Here is a 16326-nt window from a genome sequence, read left to right on the forward strand (position 1 = left end):
AGTATAGTGGACAGTGTAGTGGACAGTATAGTGGTCAGTGTAGTGTAGTGGACAGTATAGTATAGTGGTCAGTGTAGTGTAGTTCTCAGTATAGTGGTCAGTATAGTGTAGTGGACAGTATAGTGGTTAGTGTAGTGTAGTGGACAGTATAGTGGTTAGTGTAGTGGTCAGTATAGTGTAGTGGAGTGTATAGTATAGTGGTCAGTGTAGTATAGTGGTCAGTGTAGTGTAGTGGACAGTGTAATGGTCACTGTAGTGTAGTTCTCAGTGTAGTATAGTGGTCAGTATAGTATAGTGTAGTGGACAGTGTAGTTCTCAGTGTAGTGGTCAGTATAGTGGACAGTGTAGTGGACAGTATAGTGGTCAGTGTAGTGTAGTGGACAGTATAGTATAGTGGTCAGTGTAGTGTGTAATGGTCAGTAAAGGAATCAGGTTGGTCAGTGTTGAAATCAAGTAGGTTAGTGTAGTGGTCAGTATAGGAATCAGGTAGGTCAGTACTATTGTATTTGAAGGGACTCAGGGATAGCTAAAAGTCTGCAGGTTGGGGGGGCGCAAATTACTTGCCTTGCCCCGGGTGCTGACATCCCACGCTACGCCACTGCACCCTGTTACCACTCCTGATAGCTCCTTGACAAATTCAGATTCCGGTCTAGTGGCCTTTTTTACTGTTTATGGCAGAAAACTGACAATAATCCAGGGAGAGGGGGTTTAGGGTGCAGGAGGCAGAAAAAAAAAAATAAAACATTCTGAGGCAGCCTCCTTAAAATCTCAACATTAACGCACCCTTTAGCAGCAGTCACAAAGTAGGGTCTCATCTACAAGGGCACTGAGACAGACATGTGTGTACAGGTGAGTGGCCCAGAACGCTGACAGTGTACATTTGGGACGGCTCACCAGCACCCACATGCCTGTCCAACTGGGGCACGTGGCTGTGTCCGTGCAGCCAATGCATCCCTATGGACTTGGATGGGCTACTTGCATTCAGCACTTAACGGCTCATGCTGCAAAAAAAAATCACATGACCCATTCAAAGACTATGGGTCCCAGTGCCCGTGTGACTGAGGCCTTATACTGACAATGAAAGGACAGCCAAAAAAATCGGTGACCTTTTGAGAGCAGTCACAGTCTTTTTGTAGCTCCACATGGCATCTGACCCTCAAACAAAAGGTTCTACAATAGCTGGAGCTGTAGGCGATCCTTCTAATATTGTTCAGATGGCGGCTTTTGGCCAGCTCCCCGTCAACACTCTTCAGTGAGGGATCCCTTCCCCAGCCCAGATTCAACACGTGTCTCTTCCTCAGGCCCCAGCCAATGCAAAAGCTTGAGCCTAGCACATGCATAGGCAGGCCCCGACTGGCCATAGGGCCCACCAGGCATTTGCCAGGGCCATGGGGTCGCATGTCCTTGCAGGAGCGGCCTTTTGGTGACAGGGCCGTGTGGCGGGAGGTGGGTGGTGGCCACGGTCTGCAAAGGGCTTGCCGCTCCACTCCTGTGGTGCGGCCATGCCTGTGTCTCCTTTCCCGGTGTAGCGTGAAGACCTGTATCCTCTGCAGGATGGAACTGTGCATGGATTCCGGCAAAACAAGCCAAACTCCAACCTGCATCTGAAGAGGTAACTGAACTCAATTAACACCTTACATGCCAAATGCTGTATACAGCGCTCCCAACCCGCCCCAAAGATGCTGCTTGCAGGACTTTTTTTCCCATCCCGCAAGCGCACCACCCCAGTGTGAAAAGGCACACTGGAATGAATGAGATGCGGTTTCCAGGCGCTTAGCAGAGGCTATTTCTAGCGCTTAAGCACCTGAAAATTGCCCCAGTGTGAAAGGGGTACAACACTTGTCCCTGTCTCAAAATAGAAGAAAACATACTTACTAGTGATGGATTCCAGTGTTGCCTTGCTTGCAGCATATATACCCTCTTTGCCATTCCTCTCCAGTGCCACCATCTTTTTATTATGCCAGTGGTGTGTGAACACACTCCAAAAACCCCACCCAGTGCAAAATAAAGTACACACCAAAAAGTGAACACAAAAAGTGCACATAGGGTGTACATATGGTCCTCCAAAATTGAAGGACCTTGCCCTGATCCCTCCCAGGGCGTTAGGCTCCAGATGGTGACTGGGGTACTTTCACATGGTTCATCTGGCCGAAGCCAGATGGACCCCGTTCTCTGGGAGGTCTGCTGAAACAGACCACCCCAAGTACTAGGTGGGGCTCCCCCGAAGGGAGACCCCATGAGAGAGGGCAAACTAAGCCAGAAGGCCATGTCCACCCCTCCCAAGACTTTCAGGGCAGGCCCGAGGACCTACACCCTACTCATCAAATGTGAAACAAAAATGTACATACCCAATAACCAAAAAAAATACATAAAGTGACACACAAGACAAACAACATAACGGTAGGGAAAAGGGAAGTGGAGAAAGTGCAACTGTGTGCCATTGTGTGATACAATGGCCAGCCTTTCGGCCAGGAATAAAAATTCCTCTGATCCTATTCAAAAGGTCCAGTCCGAGAGGCAGGTGTGAAAAAAGTGTGCAGTGCAGTGACCTAGGTGCCATAACACAAAGTGACCCTTACTCACAGTGAGATTACGGCACCCCTGGACTGCCACTCCAGGGGCACATACACCACAGGCTTTCTTCGGGACCCAGCCTTCCACCTGACCCAGTGCCTCTTCATCCTCACCAGGGGTACCCTTTCGGTTTTCTCGGGGGAGCCTACCACCAGCCTCCAAATTCATTAGGAAGCTCCGGACTCGGCTCGCCCCAATACTAACCGTCTAGGTACCATTACACCAGAGGATTTGCATAGCCGCCACCCCAACTGCCCTCATAGAGGGGGCAGTAGTACAGTAGTCCTCTTGGCAACTGATAAGAACAGATAATACACTTGATCTTAAGCCTTGTACACACGATCGGATTTTCCGCTGACAAAACCGCAGACTTTTGTCCCCAAACTTGTCATGCATACAAACGTCAAGGAATTGTCGGCCAACAAACACGAACGTAGTGATGTACTACGTGGTTTTTTAGCTCTTTAGCGCCACCCTTTGGGCTCCTTCTGCTAATTTCGTGTTAGTAGAAGTTTGGCGAGTGTTGATTTGCGCTTTTCATTTTGCACTTTTCAGTTAGTTTCTGAACGGCCGTTCGTCAACCAGCTACATTGCAGAATCGAAAGAGATAATGTGTTATATATTATTGGCCTTGGAGTTATTGCTTTGACCCAAGTCCAGTCCAGGAACAGGAAGAGGAGGAAAAATTGGTTACTTTATTAATCGTGACCAATTATGTCATATGCCTTTACTGCGGGAGCTCCAGGAGAATAATCCAGATGATTTTCAGAATTATCTTCAGATGACAGGCAGACATTGTTGACCCCCTATATAAAGAAGCAGGACACATGCATGAGGCTTTTTTATTTTTTGGTTGAATAATGATTTGATTTGGTATATTTTCTAGATTTTTGGATGCATAGAATGCACTTTTTGGTAAAGTTCTATTGGCAGATAGCATGTCTAATTTTATTTGTCTTCTTTTTTTAATGCACAATACAAAAATTGTGGAGAATAATACTTGGCTATGTGTTTTACTTCGAATGAGAGTTTGGGAGTAGGAAGTTTCATTTTAAAAAATACAATGTAAAATTAACAAGGGACACCAACATAGTTGTATCTTTGATCTTAAAAACTACGGGATAATGGTGTTGTGGTAACTTGCACCAAAAAAAACAAAAAAACAGCATAATAATATTATTCTTGATATCACTAGAAAAAAAAAGCCTTTGAAAATCCATTTGCAATAACTCCATCAGTATCACCAGCAAAGCAGCTTCATTATTATCCCATTAAAGAAGAAGAGAATTGTGCCTGCATTTCGAGATTTCATAATTTGACGCGTCACGAATGTTAATTCTCCATTACGAGCGCCAGTTTACAAGACCGACCGATTCTGGCTCGTCCTTGCTTCCCAGCATGCGTGTTTGTACTTTGGACTTTTGTCCGACAGACTTGTGTACACACGATCAGAAAATCCGACAACAGACATTTGTCCACGGAAAATTTTAAAGCCTGCCATCAAACATTTGTCCGCGGAAAATCCGACAACAATTGTCCGGTGGAGCGTACACATGATCGGATTTTCCCCCATCATCCTGACATCACACAATTCCCGTTGGAAAATCCGATCGTGTGTACGAGGCTTTAGCCAAAAGGCAGAGAAGCGATCAGTGCCGCAGTCTTTAATGGAGGTCCGGCGCATGCACAGACACACTGTGAGTCTTTGCCAGGTCTATTGAACATAGCAGAGACCCTGCAGCATACCAGTGCATGCACCTGATCACCTTCACATGTGTAGATATGCTGTGAGGTCTCAGCCAGTTCTCTAGCAAAGACAATGCAGCACATGAGGAGAAAGAGATTGCTAGGGAATGGAATGTGAGAGACTGCCAACATCTTATATTATAGACATATAGAGAACATGCAACTAGTGCACTGGGAGCCGCCCTCTTGGACTTTTTAGGCAGAAAAAAGTATAAAAGTATATAAAAGGCAACTATGTGCCACTTTTATTGAAATACAAAACGGTAAGTATTGCCAACAGACAACAATCATTTAAAAGTGTACAGGGTACACCAATAGCATTCATAATACATAGATATACATATACAGTCTCTCACAAAAGTGAGTACACCCCTCACATTTTTGTAAATATTTGATTATATCTTTTCATGTAACAACACTGAAGAAATGACACTTTGCTACAATGTAAAGTAGTGAGTGTACAGCTTGTATAACAGTGTAAATTTGCTGTCCCCTCAAAATGACTCAACATACAGCCATTAATGTCTAAACTGCTGGCAACAAAAGTGAGTACACCCCTAAGTGAAAATGTCCAAACTGGCCATTTTCCCTCCCCGGTGTCATGTGACTCATTAGTGTTACAAGGTCTCAGGTGTGAATCGGGAGCAGGTCTGTTTAATTTGGTGTTATCGCTCTCACTCTCTCATACTGGTCACTGGAAGTTCAACATGGCACCTCATGGCAAAGAACTCTATGAGGATCTGAAAAAAAGAATTGTTGCTCTTCATAAAGATGGCCTAGGCTTTAAGAAGATTGGAAAGACCCTTAAACTGAGATGCAGCACGGTGGCCAAGACCATACAGCGGTGTAACAGGACAGGTTCCACTCAGAACAGGCCTCGCCATGGTCAACCAAAGAAGTTGAGGTCACGTGCTCAGCGTCATATCCAGAGGTTGTCTTTGGGAAATAGACGTACGAGTGCTGCCAGCATTGCTGCAGAGGTTGAAGGGGTGGGGGATCAGCCTGTTAGTGCTCAGACCATACACCGCACACTGCATCAAACTAGTCTGCATGGCTGTCGTCCCAGAAGGAAGCCTCTTCTAAAGATGATGCACAAGAAAGCCCACAAATGGTTTGCTGAAGACAAGCAGTCTAATGACATGGATTACTGGAACCATGTCCTGTGGTCTGATGAGACCAAGATAAACGTATTTGGTTCAGATGGTGTCAAGCGTGTGTGGCGGCAACCAGGTGAGGAGTACAAAGACAAGTGTGTCTTGCCTACAGTCAAGCATGGTGGTGGGAGTGTCATGGTCTGGGGCTGCATGAGTGCTGCCGGCACTGGGGAGCTACAGTTCATTGAGGGAACCATGAATGCCAACATGTACTGTGACATACTGAAGCAGAGCATGATCTCCTCCCTCTGGAGACTGGTGCCGCAGGGCAGTATTCCAACATGATAACGACCCCAAACACCTCCACAATGACCACTGCTTTGCTAAAGAAGCTGAGGGTAAAGGTGATGGACTGGCCAAGCATGTCTCCAGACCTAAACCCTATTGAGCATCTGTGGGACATCCTCAAATGGAAGGTGGAGGAGCACAAGGTCTCTAACATCCACCAGCTCCGTGATGTCATTATGGAGAAGTGGAAGAAGACTCCTGTGAAGCTCTGGTGAACTCCATGCCCAAGAGGGTTAAGGCAGTGCTGGAAAATAATGGTGGCCACACAAAATATTGACACTTTGGGCCCAATTTGGACATTTTCACTTAGGGGTGTACTCACTTTTGTTGCCAGCGGTTTAGACATTAATGGCTGTGTGTTGAGTTATTTTGAGGGGACAGCAAATTTACACTGTTATACAAGCTGTACACTCACTACTTTACATTGTAGCAAAGTGTCATTTCTTCAGTGTTGTCACATGGAAAGATAGAATAAAATATTTACAAAAATGTGAAGGGTGGGTGTACTCACTTTTGTGAGATACTGTATATCAAACCCAAGGCTAATAATCAAGGCACTGCCAGAGTCAAGCTGAGGTCAGTCCATGGAGATTTGTAGCATACATCCCGACATGTTTCGGAAATTTTTATTGGTACATATTTTCCTTCATCAGGGGAAATTAACTTGGGGTGACTTTATCTTTGTCTGCAACATAAATATGATACATAATATGTGTGCAGTGACATGTAAAGGCAAATGGTATCAAATAGTTAATTTATACAATGTTTTAAGTCAAAAGGTACTTACATATGGATTTCCTAGGAATAACATGGCAGGAACATAAAACAGTGGCATATAAACCAGATTGGCTGGAAGAGCTGAGACAGAGACCTGCAGACGTGCAACTGCGCAATCAATATCACCCGGAGGACATTGTAGAGATGATTCTAGATGATATTCATTGGTTTTAATGATTGATCCACGTTGTAGATTTTGTTCACATGTGCTCCTGAAAAAGATAAGGAATATTTGAAATGCATTGAGCCTTCCTGTGGACTGGTTAATATAACTATAATAAATGTATATATGGAATATGTCACCCTCTTTTGGTAGAATACATGGATATGTTTACATATGTGTCTTTTTAACCTTTGAATAATAAAATCTGGATTTTTAACTATACTATATATGTTTTTGTTTATTACCACTTCTTTGAGATATGCCGTTAAAAAGTTATTTTTTCTACAAAAAAAAAAAAAAAACTTTATTCATTCTATTAAATATAGGATGTGGGCATAATGGTATAGAACCTTTTTCCTTACTATTTATTGATGCACGAGAGACCTGCGGTGTGTTTGCCAAGACCAGGGCAGGACTTAGGGTGGTGGGGGGCCCATGGGCTTGAGCCCAGTCAAGGCCAATGGTAAGTCCGGCCCTGGCCAAGACCCATAAGGGATTAATTTACTAAACCTGGAGAATGCAAAATCTGGTGCCGTTCTGCCGTGTTTAGCCGCGTTTGACGTTTTTAGACGTTTTATAAAGAGCTTTTTAAATGAAAAAACTGCCAAAAAACGCGCAAAAACCCAGGAAAACGAGCGATAACGCTAATGTAAAAACACGGCTGGACGTGAAAAAAAATGGCGTTTTTAGCACTGCTGTACCGCCGGTGTTTTTAAAACGTCCTGTGTGCGTGAGCCCTTATAGCCCACCACAAAATAGCTGCAATTGATATTAAGATAAAAAGAAACTAGCAAACATTAAAAAAGAAGACTAGGAATGTTAATGGGGGTCTTATAAATAGTATTTGTAAAGATTGTGTTTAGCTCACTTAGCAGAGTAATGGTTATTGCCCTTATTAAATGACAAGAAAGTCAGAAAATTCATTGAATTTATAGAGTGTAAATCTGTGGCAGTAACATACTTGTTTAATTGCATGTGTGGCATGCAGGATCCGATCCAACACACCAGTGAATTATCAAGCCGTACACTAGAACATAAGGAGAGTATTAGGATTGCATGCGATTCAGACTGACCCAAGGACACAACTCGCCTCTTAACCATGTCAGTATGGTGATCTTCTGAATGGCCTTAAACCGAGGGGTATCTACAGACGTAGGCACTTGCTAGGCTTGTGGTCATTTCTGCAGAAAACAGCTTAAATTTCCAGTTCAAATTTTCTAGCAACATTCACCTAGGGATTGGTACAAATGGTATAAAAAAACAAAAATCCACACATTAAAAACTTGTGTGAAACTCAGCGCTAAAACCTAGTAGTTAAAACGAGTGGTGAATGCCGCACACACTCTCTGGAGCCTGGTAAATAATATGAAGATAACATCAATAAAAATGTATATGATAAGTAATGCCGCGTACACACGGTCGGACTTTTCGTCTACAAAAGTCCGACAGCCTGTCCGACAGACTTCCGGCGGACTTCCGGCGGACTTTCGGCGGACTTGCAGCAGACTTTCTAACGAACGGACTTGCCTACACACGACCACACAAAAGTCCGACGGATTCGTACGTGATGACGTACACCGGACTAAAATAAGGAAGTTCATAGCCAGTAGCCAATAGCTGCCCTAGCATGGGTTTTTGTCCGTCGGACTAGCACACAGACGAGCGGATTTCGGGGTCCGTCGTAGTTACGACGTAAAGATTTGAAGCATGTTTCAAATCTAAAGTCCGTCGGATTTGAGGCTGAAAAAGTCTGCTGAAAGTCCGGAGAAGCCCACACACGATCGGATTACCAGCCAGCTTTAGTCCGTCAGCGTCCGTTGGACTTTTGTAGATGAAAAGTCCGACCGTGTGTACGCGGCATTAGATTCCAAAAATAGGTCTCTAAAAATAGAACAGTCAATATATTTTATATATATAAAAGTCAATGTTATTGTGGAGGGGGGGGGGGGGGCGTAAGCCCCTAGAATTGGTCTCTGGTGCAAATGATGTGAATGGTGGTGAGGCTGCTTCAAGCACGGGCTGGGGACCCGAGAACTGTAAACATTAGAAAGGGGGGAAGAAAGGAGAGAAGCGCCAGGCCGGTCCTAGAGCAACATCATTTATAATAAAAAGGCAAATTCCGGTATAAAATGCACTTACATAGTGCTCAGTAGGTGGAAGCTTTCCGGTCTAGCAAGATTACACACTGCCGTTAGAATTCCTGGGGTGGTAGATCAAAGGATCCACAAGAAAGGGAACTCGGGAAGACGCCGGCCAGGTAGTTCAAAGCGGAGGTTCGGAGATGTCAGACTGGGGCTCTGCCGGGGAACGAAGCGTGGCCGTGCCTCTGAAACGCGTTACGACATCAGTAGGCGGATCACCTGGCTGACAGCTCGGCTCCGAACCTCAGCTTTGAACTACCCAGCCAGCGTCTTTCCCAGTTGCCTTGAGGCTGCAGTTCCTGCTGCTAGATGGGGCCCGTGGATCCTTTGATCTTCCATCCCAGGGATTCTAACGGCAGTGTGTTATCTTGCTAGACCGGAAAGCTTCCACCTACTGAGCACTATGTAAGTGCATTTAATACCTCTACACCGACGACACCCATATCTATCTCTCCACTCCTCAACTCACCCCCATCGATCTTCTCACAGATCTTAAACTTACTGAATGACATCTCGGTATGGATGTCACGCCACTTTCTCAAACTCAATCTTTCTAAAACTGAGCTTGTTATATTTCCTCCTTCCTGGTCCCCCCGCCCATGACTTTACCATTAAGATTAACAGCACAACCATTGGTGCCTCCACACATGCCGGGGTGCTGGGTGTAATCCTTGACTCTGACCTCTCCTTCAGCCCCCACTTCCAATCACTGGCTAAATCCTGCCGCCTTAACCTCCGCAACATTTCCAGAATTCGACCCTTCCCGTCTAATGAAAGCACAAAGCAACTTATTCACTGCTCGATTATTTCCCGCCTTGACTACTGCAACTCTCTCCTTAATGGCCTACCCTTACACAGGCTATCCCCCCTTCAGTCTATTATGAATGCTGCTGCTAGACTAATAAACCTCACTAATCGATCCGTGACTGCTGCTCCTCTCTGCCAATCCCTTCACTGGCTTCCCCTCCCCCACTGTATAAATTCTAAATGCTAACCACAACTTACAAGGCCATCCACAACATCGCCCCCAGCTACATCACCAACCTCATCTGCAGATATTGCCCAAATTGTCCGCTCCTCCCAGGACCTCCTGCTCTCTAGCTCACTTGTTACCTCCTCCTACAGAGAATGGTCAGAAAAAGAGAAAATATCCAGTGAGTGGCAGTTGTGTGGAGCAAAATGCCTCGTTGATGCAAAAGGTCAGAGAAAAATGGGCAGACTGGTTCTAGACAATAGAAAGGTGACAGTAACACAAATAACCACTCGTTATAACCAAGATATGCAGAATACCATCTCTGAACACACAACACATCGAAGCTTGAAGCAGATGGGCTACAGCAGCAGAAGACCACACCGGGTGCCACTCCTCTCAGCTAAGAACAGGAAACTGAGTCTATAATTGGCACAGGATCACCAAAATTGGACAATAGAAGATTGGAAAAACGTTTCCTGGCCTGATGAGTCTCGACTTCAGCTGCAACATTCAGATGGTGGGGTCAGAATTTGTCATAAACAACATGAAAGTATGGATCCATCCTGCCTTGTATCACCGGTTCACGCTGGTGGTGGTGTAATTGTGTGGGGGGGATATTTTCTTGGCACACTTTGGGCCCCTTAGTACCAATTGAGCATCATTTAAACCCCGCGGCCTACCTGAGTATTGTCACTGACCATGTCCATCCCTTTATGACTACAGTGTCCCCATCTTCTGATGGCTCCTTCCAGCAAGATAATGCACCATGTCACAAACCTCCAATCATCTCACCACTGGACAATGAGGTCCCTGTACTCCAATGGTCTCCACACTCACCACATCTCATCCAATAGAGCAGCTTTGGGATGTGGTGGAACCCGAGATTGGCATTATGGATGTGCAGCTGACAAATCTGCGGCAACTGTGTGATGCAATCATGTGACTATGGAGCAAAATCTCTGAGGAACGTTTCCAACACCTTGTTGAATCTATGCCACGAAGAATGAAGGCAAAAGGGGGTCCAACCCGGTACTAGCAAGGTGGACGTAATAAAGTGTCTGGTGAGTGTAATTCAACTGATGTTTTCTCCGTTTCTAATTATTACTCATTATAAGAATTATCATTTAATAACACACATTCCGCTCACACCATCCACGCTCGGCCTTTGATGTGCCTCCAGATGTCCTCCCTGACAAGCAATTTTCTTTATTGACTAATATTCAATGTTTTTTTGAAAAAGTTAGTCCAAGGTTGTCTGTATTTACTTTGAAAGCCTATCCTCCACCATCGTAACTGTAGATAGTTTATTTCCAGATACACGACACGTGTCCAAACACTCAAGTTCATATTTATTTAAGACAAATCTGTTCCAATGTGGGCAAATCAAATCACAAAATGAAAAAAAAAAATGCTTAAAGTGTAGACATGTGAACTGCTGAAAAATTATTCGTTTTAGTTTTCAGTTCATTCGTTTTTTGTTTTTTTTTTCTTTACGTATTTCGGGTCATTCGTTACGATCGAAATTTGTGAATTCAAAAATTCGTAAATCCGTAAATTCATAAATTCTAAAATTCTAAAATCCAGAAATTTGAAAAATCCATAAATCCGTAAATTAGAGAATTCTAAAATCCGGAAATCTGAAAATTCAGAAATCGGAAAATCTGTAAATTCTAAAATCCGAAAATTCAAAATAATAGCTAACTAACTAATAATAACTAACTATTAAATTATAGGTATTGGAATTTCCTTTCAAATTTGGCTGTTAGTGATCGTAACAAATAAGAATTTATCCGAAGTTACGAATTATCCGAAATAACGTATGCCGTATCTAAACAAATGGGACAGAACAAATTAATAATAAATAATAATAATAAAAGGTTTTTGCTATTATTATTATTGTTATTTAGTATTATTAATTTGTTACATTTAATTCTTTAGATATGGCATTCGTTATTTCGAATAATTCGTAACTTTGGATTAATTCATATTCGTTACATTCACTAATAGCCAAATTTGAAAGGAAATTACAATACCTATAATTTAATAGTTAGTAGTAGTTAAGTTATTATTAGTTAGTTATTATTTCAGATTTTAGAATTTTCGAGTTTTCGTTTTTATTTTTAAATTTTCATTCTTTTGGCTTTCCGAATTTTCGAATTTCCGAATCTACGAATTTTCGGACTTCCTAATTTCCGGATTTTCGAATTTCCGAATTTTAGGATTTTCGAATTTCAGGATTTTAGAATGTAGAATTTACGAATTTTCAGATATTCGAATATTCAAATTTATGAATTTTCAAATATTCAAATTGACAAATTTATGAATTTTCGAGTTCACGAATTATCGAATATTCGAATTGACAAACTTACGAATTTTTGAATATTCGAATTGACAAATTTACGATTTACGAATTTTCGAATATTCGAATTTACAAATTTACGAATATTCGAACTTACGAATATTCGGAAAAATTAGTTGAACGGATTTTCGTTAATTCGGATATTTCCAAATTAATGAATTTGTCGAAATTTGTTAAAAAACTAATTCCGAACAGAACGAATTTCACATGTCTATTAAAGTGTATCTAAAGCCAAAACCTTTTTCATGGTTTGTTTTGCATTGAGTAAGGAAGGATTAGAACCAGGGCTGCTGATAGAAATCATGGGGCCCTGTAGAGCCTACTTGACGGGGCCCCCCCATCCCTACATTCCTGCCCCCAAAAAATGCAGCTGTGTCTTGCTTTGGCTACTAATGACGTAGAAGAGAAGATGGCTGTGCAGGAACTGACATATGGCAGTGGAGTAGCCAGTCATAACAATGCTAGAATTGCTGGGTATGTATGTTAATTGTTGCTAGGACAGAAAAGTAAGAGGCGGTTATAGATAGCGCATAATTTTAAGGAAAATATACAGTTTAAAGTGATATTAAAGTCTTGTTTTTTGTTGGGTTTTTTTTAACCACTTCAGCCCCGGAAGATTTTACCCCCTTCCTGACCAGAGCACTTTTAGCGATTCAGCCCTGCGTTGCTTTAGCTGACAATTGCGCGGTCGTGCGACTTTGCTCCCAAACAAAATTGACGTCCTTTTTTTTCCACAATTAGAGCTTTCTTTTGGTGGTAATTGATCACCTCTGCGGTTTTTATTTTTTGTGCTATAAACAAAAAAAGAGCGACAATTTTGAAAAAAAAAACAATATTTTTCACTTTTTGCTTCTTCTTTGCTTCTTTTGAATATCCTTAAAAATATATAAAAAAAAACATTTTTTTTTCCTCAGTTTAGGCTGATAGGTATTCTTCTACATATTTTTAGTAAAAAAAAATTGCAAAAGTTATAGCGTCTACAAAATAGGGGATAGATTTATGGCATTTTTATTATTATTTTTTTTTATTAGTAATGGCGACGATCTGCGATTTTTATCATGACTGCGACATTATGGCGGACACATCGTACACTTTTGACACTATTTTGGGACCATTGTCATTTATACAGCGATCAGTGCTATAAAAATGCACTGATTACTGTGTAAATGACAGTGGCAGGGAAGGGGTTAAACACTAGGGGGTGATCAAAGGGTTAAGTGTGTCCTAGGGAGTAACTGTCTGGGGGAGGGGCTACAGCTGACATGACAGCGATCACTGCTCTGACAGGGAGCGGTAGATCTCTGTCATGACACTAGGCAGAATGGGGAAATGCCTTGTTTACAACATCTCCCCGTTCTTCCTCCCCACACCGCAATCGCGGGCCGCCGGAGAACATCGAGTTCCCGGGACCTGCGGCCACGCTCAAAAGGCAACAAATTTAGAGGGATGTACCTGTACGCCCATTCGCCTGCCTGTGCCATTCTGCCGACGTATAGCTGTGTGCGGCGGTCGGCAAGTGGTTAAATAAACAAGTTATACACACCGGCTCTGTGTAATGGTTTTACACAGAGCAGCCCAGATCCTCCTCTTCCCAGGTCCTGTGCTGACACTCATGGCCCCTCCCTCCTACCGAGTGCCCCCCACAGAATGCAGCTTGTTCTGGGGGCACCTGAACCGAGCTGCAGCTCCACGTATCCATTTAGGCCTGGCCTCGCCCTTTCTCTCTTTTCATTGGCTCACTGAGTTTGATTGACAGTAGCTGGAGCCAATGGCGCCTGCTGCTGTGTCTCAGCCAATCAGTAAAGGAAGAGTCCCGGACAGCCGAGTCTCTCGTGCAACATTGCTGGATCGAGATGGGGCTCAGGTAAGTATTAGGGGGGGGGGGGCTGAGGGAGGCTGCTGCACACAGAAGGTTTTTTATCTTAATGCATAGAATGTATTAGGATAAATAACCTTCTGCCTTTACAACTCCTTTAATGAATTTTAGTGCACGCAAACACAATGCCCACTTTTTTGTTAAAATATAAAATATGATGTGGGAGAGCTCTAGAAAACAAGAGTGAGTTGTGGCTCAGAACAACAGCAGTAATCATTTTAGCTGTACAAAAATGATCACGGCCAGTATATATGATATCCCCTCAGTTGCTTTGCAGTATATGGCTGGGTTCACACATACACTATATTACCAAAAGTATTGTGACGCCTGCCTTTAGGCTCCTTTCACACTGGGGCGGGAGGTGCATCGGCGGTAAAGCGCCGCCATTATTAGCGGGGCTTTACTGTCATTTTAGCGGCAGTATTCGGCCGCTAGCAGGGCGGTTTTATCCCCCGCTAGCGGGCGAAAAAGGGTTAAACCCGCCCGCAAAGCGCCGCTATAGCGGCGCTATGCTGGCGGTATAGCCGCACTGCCCCATTGATTTCAATGGGCAGGAGGGGTGTATACACCCTCCTTCACCGCTCCAAAGATGCTGCTTGCAGGAGTTTTTTTTCCCTCCTGCCAGCACTCGGGGCTTTCACACTGGAGACACAGCAGCGGCAGTTTTAGGTCGGTTTGCAGGCGCTATTTTTAGCGCAACAGTGCCTGCAAACCGCCCCAGTGTGAAAGGGGCCTTACACGCACATGAACTTTAATGGCATCCCAGTCTTAGTCCGTAGGGTATTGAGTTGGCCCACCCTTTGCAGCTATAACAGCTTCAACTCTTCTGGGAAGGCTGTCCACAAGGTTTAGGAGTGTGTCTATGGGAATGTTTGACCATTTTTCCAGAAGCGCATTTGTGAGGTCAGGCACTGATGTTGAATGAAAAGGCCTGGCTCACAGTCTCCGCTCTAACTCATCCCAAAGGTGTTCGATTGGGTTGCAGGCCAGTTATGTTCCTCCACCCCAAACTCGCTCATCCATGTCTTTATGGACCTTGCTTTGTGCTCTGGTGCTCAGTCATGTTGGAAAAGGAAGGGGCCATCCTCAAACTGTTCCCACAAAGTTGAGAGCATGAAATTGTCCAAAATGTCTTGGTATGCTGACGCCTTAAGAGTTCCCTTCACTGGAACTAAGGGGCCAAGCCCAACCCCTGAAAAACAACCCCCACACCATAATCCCCCCTCCACCAAATGATTTGGACAAGTGAGCAAAACAAGGTCCATAAAGACATGGATGAGCGAGTCAGAGCCCGAGGCTCTAATAGGCTTCAAAAAAGGGTGGGCTTGGGGCGCAGGGCACTGCGCCCCAAGCCCACCCAGTTGTGTGACAATAGCGAATGAATATTCGCTATTGTCACACTGATTCTGCCTCCCAGCCAATTAGGAAGCGGGTCCTGAGACCCGTTTCTCGTTTGGCCAAATGGAGTAGCTACCCTATTGGCCAAAGGGAGAAGGAGGGAGGAGATGCACAGCGAGGAAACCGCTTTGATGCTGAAAAAGAGACGCAGGGGAAGCCAGTCGCCCGGAGGGAAGCGCTGCCTCTCAAAAAAATATATCACCGGCCGCCACTGGTCACGACACAGGAGAGAAGACACTGCAGGGATTGGTCTAACAGAGAGGAAGAGTGGAGGATCTGGTAAGCAAATCTTCTTTTCCATGTCCCCTATACAAGCATCTAAACCTTGCAATGCGCTGGAGAATTTTCAGGTTTGCCAGAGTTGGGCTTTAACCACTTGACCTCCGGAAGATTTACCCCCCATCCCCCCCCCCCCCCCCCCCCCCTCACGACCAGACCATTTTTTTTTTGCCATATGGCACTGGGTTAGAATTGCGCGATCATGCAACAATGTACCCAAATAAAATTAATGTCCTTTTTTCCCCACAAATAGAGCTTTCTTTTGGTGGTATTTGATCACCTCTGCGGTTTTTATTTTTTGCGCTATAAACAAAAAAGACCGACTATTTTGAAAAAAAAAATTATTTTTTTTTGCTCCTTCTATAAAACATATCCAATAAAATAATTGAGAAATTGCATTGATTGGTTTGCGCAAAAGTTATAGCGTCTGCAAAACTATGGGATATTTTTCCTTTCTTCTTATTTTTTATCAGCGATGCGGGACTGCGATATTGCAGCAAACATTCTGACACTAACTGACACTTTTGACACTTTTTTGGGGACCAGTAACACTAATACAATGATCAGTGCTAAAAATATGCACTGCCACTGTACTAAT

The 16326-nt window shown here is 43.8% G+C and overlaps 1 long non-coding RNA gene across 1 annotated transcript in view; it reads right to left on the minus strand.

Moving 5' to 3' along the window:
- Positions 1-16326, minus strand: part of LOC141141623 (uncharacterized) — a 142077-nt gene that overhangs the window by 17838 nt on the left and 107913 nt on the right. Inside the window, exon 2 of the long non-coding RNA XR_012244173.1 lies at positions 6550-6751. This is a non-coding gene — a long non-coding RNA (uncharacterized lncRNA). The remainder of the gene's footprint in view (positions 1-6549; positions 6752-16326) is intronic.

The sequence above is a fragment of the Aquarana catesbeiana genome, linkage group LG04 (genome assembly GCF_042186555.1).
Source record: "Aquarana catesbeiana isolate 2022-GZ linkage group LG04, ASM4218655v1, whole genome shotgun sequence".
Taxonomy (NCBI): domain Eukaryota; kingdom Metazoa; phylum Chordata; class Amphibia; order Anura; family Ranidae; genus Aquarana; species Aquarana catesbeiana.